This window comes from Myotis lucifugus, unplaced genomic scaffold (genome assembly GCF_000147115.1).
Source record: "Myotis lucifugus unplaced genomic scaffold, Myoluc2.0 scaffold_30, whole genome shotgun sequence".
NCBI lineage: Eukaryota > Metazoa > Chordata > Mammalia > Chiroptera > Vespertilionidae > Myotis > Myotis lucifugus.
Window position 1 is genome coordinate 4,638,848 of NW_005871078.1, and position 5,217 is coordinate 4,644,064.

The window sequence follows — 5,217 nt, forward strand, 5'->3', positions numbered from 1 at the left end:
AGGGGTGTGTAAAGGAGGCAATCAATCAATGTTTCTCTTTCACAGTGATGTTTCTCTCCCTCTCCCTTCCTCTCTCTAAAATCAATATAAAACATCCTCGGGTGAGGATGAAAAAAAAAAAAGAGAGAGAGAGTATACATTTATCTGCTAATCAACCTTTTTTTTTTTTCTAAGATGGGAGCTTCTGCTAATATGTTCATTGTCCCATTCATTCATTCATTCATTCAACAAAGAACTAGTGGACATTTATTCTGTCAGATATGGTAGTGGATGCTAAGGGTGGGAAAGGAACACTCAGATGAACAGAACAAGGTCTCTGGTCTCTGGAAGCTCACAGTGCAGTGGGGGTTAATGTAGAGCCAGCCCCTTGATGTGTGAAAGGCATTCTCACTCAGAAGAAGCCTTCTGCTCCTTGTTGATTTGTGCTAATCTTGTAAACAGGATTAAAGAAAGCCTGGTCTACCTTTGATGATTAGGCAAAGAGATGCAATGAAAATACATTTATTGATTTCAGATATTGGAAATTCCAGACCAAGAATGGGCTGCACTTCCCACAGCCACAGCGTCAAGGACAGCAGATGACAAGTTTGAACTGATTTTCCTTCTTCATTTGAAAGACTAATCAAGACTAACCCCCTCCTGCCTCACCATAGATCTAGCTTGATCATCTGGAGAAGTCCATGGCTCCTAGACCATCCATTCCCCCCAGAATATAATTTCTGTAAATTTCTGTGTACCCTTGTTCATAACTAAATCCCCAGCCCTCCTCTTCCACCTAAAATCCTTTCACTATCACCTCTTAATCTGTAGGGTGCAGGAACATAAAGTCTCCTATATTTGTCCTTTCCTGAAATCCCTCTGACCCCTTTCCTTATGGGAGCTTCTGATCCATTTCAAGCGAAGGAAGTTTTCTCTCTGAGAAACCTATGTAACTTAGGGCCAGGAAGCAGGATAAATGTTCTACTTGTTTGCCATTGTCTGTTGAAATTCATATCATGTCATGGGATCAGCTGTAAACATTCCTTATTGCTGCCACCCACAAACCACCACATCCCTTACATTCTTACACTGACATTTTTCTTCCCCTTCACCCCACCCCTATCGTATTCTGAGTGACTTTATTATCTTGTGAATGACTGATCGTGGATCCTGACTATATTGGCCAGAGAAGAGAATCTCCGCTAGGTCATTTAAGCAGGGGGAATTTATTCTAGGGTAACAAATAATTTGAAGAATCATTAGGAGGTCTGGAAATAAAAAAAAATTTATTAAACTTTCAACATTAACTACCAAAACTGGGCTGGCTGCAAAGGATCTGTTGTCCTCTGATTTGGAAAGTACCAGCTCCAGAATCACACCATCACCACCATGATTTGAAAAGCTGCTACTGTAAGAGGATCCCATAATTTAACAGCTGTGATTCACACCAGCAAAATGCATACCGTGTTCTCCGTCTCTTGACACCACAAAGCTAGTGATTGGACACTGGGATCTTGGCAAGCACTGCCTCTACAACCCTGCTGGCCAGGAGGGATAGAGGCGGCATCAAAAGCTTGTAATCTGTCTTGGTTTTGCCTTACAAAGATTTGGACAAACAAGAAGACATCAGAGGGGAGTTCCCTCATATTTCCAATGCAAAACCCATAAAGTTAAATGCAATTTTACAAATCTTCTGAGCCTTTCTTCTTGTTAGATTGAAATAAGGGCCCCCGATTCTACTGAAATCAAATTTCTCTCCTTGTGCTCTGGATCCTATCACAGGGGTTTCTGTTATCTACACTAGTCCCCACACCACCCCTGCAGTGAGTAATTCCCATCAGCACACAAACATCCTACATCATCACCCATCTTAAAAAATAAAAATCTCCCCTGACTCCCACAATGCTGTCCGTTCTGTTCCTCAAAATTGTCAAACTCACTATACCCTCCAAGCATTTTATGTTCATCTATTTGAGCTTGGAATATTTTCCTGAGTTCTGTGTGTGGTTGGCCTATTCTTGTAGCTAATGTCTCAGTTTACGTTAATCAGAGAGTCTTTTCTCTGATCACCCTTTCTCCCGTGTCTACCTCCCTCAATCACGCTATCACACCGCATGGTTTGTTCTCTTTATAGTTCTTAGCGAATTCTAAAATTGACTTATTTATGCATTTACTTACTTTTTGGCTTGTTTATTTCACTACAATGGAAGCTTATAGAACAGGTATATTTTCAACTTCGTTCACTTCTGTGTTCATGGTACATTGCTTGGCACAGAGGAGAGGTTTAATAATATATGTTCAATAAATGGATGGGTTATGTAGCAGGAGGAAGAAAATGGTGAGGATCATAAAGGGATGGAAAAACAAATTCTCCCACATTTCCTTCCCTAATCAAGGTTTTGAAGCCTTATAAAGATGGGTACCTCTGCTTCCCCTTTCCTGGGCTGGCTTCCCCGCAGTGAGTGGAAAGGGTTTCATATGTAACAGTGTCCTACATCTACCCCTGAGCCCCTGTAGCATGTCTTTGATTTATCATTTCAGAGAGGCTCTACTTTGTAATAGCTTTGATTTATGGAGAATCATTATTTGTAATGCCACCTGATTTATGAATTTATGAGATAATCTTTTTACTTTTAGCTGCCTATTCTCCCCTTTTAAACTTCAAGCTTGTTTTTCCTTCTTCTTTTTTTCTTTTGTAAGAGTTTTTGGTACAACCCACATTGTTTCCTTCTGTTCAAATTATTATTACTTATCTTTCATGGGGGTTATTTTTCTTGGACCAATTATTTGCTTACTCCCTATTGCATATTCTTTCTGTCTGAACTGCATATTATTTTCTTAATGGAGAGTAAGAGCTTAATATCCTGTATTGCTTTGTCTCATTAAGTTCTGACTCATTGACTCATTTTCTGGTTCCATTTAAAATAATTAAGTGCTCCTGAAGGAAGGGGAAAAATGTTTTGTTTGTAAGACCATTTTGGTTAATAGAATCTTTCTGATCTCCGAATCATATAATTTCAGAATCAAATAAGGCTTAGATATCACTTACCACAAAACTGTACCATTGTATGCATCTCCTCTGGTATCCCATAGCAGTGTAAGCGCCATGAGGACAGAGTCCAGGCCCCTTATGTTCAGGGTACTCACTGAACATTTTTTGAATGGATAAATGAAAATCTTCCTTTGGGCAACATAATTTTCAAGTTCAGAAAATATGAACAGAAATTCTTGGAGGAACTTTTGGCCCAAGAAAACAAGCACAAAGATGTTCTCAGCCTTTTTCTTGAAAAGCAAAATACTATGGAAGCATCTAGTAGGAGAATGGATAAGTGTTAAATATTCATTGGACAGAACCCTATATACAGTGGTCAAAGTGAACTAGTGATACATTCAACATGAATGAGCCTCCGAAATACAATTTTGAGGAAGGAAAACTAACTCATAGAAGAAGAAGAAATTATTCTATTACATAAAGTTTAAAAGCTTGCCAAACTTATAAAATATATGCTTTGGGAGGCATAGATATGCGAAAGTATAAACAAATGCTTGACTATATAAATAAGAAATTCAAGGTAATATTTTCTTGGTGCTGATGGCAGTGAGTGGGTAGGAGCCACCCAGGAAGGCTACACAGGGGCTTCATGGAAGTAATTTATTTCTTAAACTGGCTGCTGGGTACACATGGTCTTTGTCTTATTTTTCATATTCCTTTATATGCCTGAAATATTTCATAATAAATATGAAACCCCAATGGGCTGTAATAAAACTGAGCAAGAAGATATTCCTTCTTAAAGAAAGTGGATATGAGGCACAGGGAGACATCCATTGCATATTGAATAGATTCCCCAAAATATAAAATGTAAATTTTATAGATAAAATGTGAAAAAAAATTGACATTGTCAATTAGTTTTCAACTAGTATAATTTGATATTCAGTATTTCCCCAAAAAATTATTCATTCCAGTTATTGAAAACATCAGTAACCATCATGTTTAAGTTCTTGAAATTGCATTTTGAAAGGAAACAACACAAAAATTTATACGGCAAAATGTAAATGTAGCTAGAAGTGTTTGTAAGAAGGCTGAGTTTCTGATAAATGTGCATAGAGTTTGAGTGACAAAATCTATCTGGTTAAAAGGTAAAATTCTACATTGTATACATGTTTATACCTTTGATAGTAAATATTGTAAAGTAATTGCAAGTGTTAACTCATTTAGTCCTCATCAACAACTGCTACTTCCTCATTTTACAGAATAAATAATTGAGATGTAGAAGTGAAGGGACTTGCCCAAGGTCACACCTCTCAAAAGAGGTGAAAGCACAATTGTAACCCAGATTGCCCAGTGCCAGTGTCTATCCACTAACATTAGTTTCCACCCATCAGACATTATTCCTGTCCACCTCTAATAGACAATTTGGCAGTATAATAAAAAATAGTATTTTTAAAGCTCATTTCATTGTGGTACATTATAGTTTTATGAGGAGGTGAGCTCTGAGTGCATGCTATGTGTCAGGCAATTTTTGCTCTAACTAAATCTTCATGACACCCCTCTAAGGTAAGTACTGTTATTATCCATGTTGCCTAGATAAGAAAAATGAAGCACAGAGACTGGAAATATTTTCCTGGTTCCTCATGACCATTCTTAAGCTGTGTGTATCAGCACCTTTGTCACATAACAAATTTAAATAAGAAGCCTAAATTGGGGGAAATGGAGAGAAGTAGAAGAGGGTCTTATAGGTGGAGTAGCAAGTGGGACAGAAGTGAGTGTCTCTGAGTGGATTACAAATATTATGCTAGAGCATACACTTTTATTTTATTTTATTTTGTTAATCCTCACCCGGGGATATTTTCCCATTGATTTTTAGAGAGAGTGGAAGGGAGAGGGAGAGACACACAGAGAGAAACATCGATGTGAGAGAGACACAGACATATTCATTGGTTGTCTCCCACTGGGGACCCAGCTGTATGTGCCTTTGACTAGAATCGAACAGGCAACCTTCAGTCCCAGGGCAGAGGTTCTATCCACTGATCCAAACTGGCTAGGGCTAGAACATAGACTTGTACAACTCTGGCCTTCAAATTTTGACAGTGCATTTCAAGCTGTAGTTTGAGAGCATTGGGTCAAGATGGTTGGAATATGATAGATGACCTCAGAGACCTCCATTCTTCCCCTGGCGTTAAAGCAGGCGCTGGAGGCAGCTGTAAGAAGGTGACACTCGTGGGCTGGGGACTGTTCTT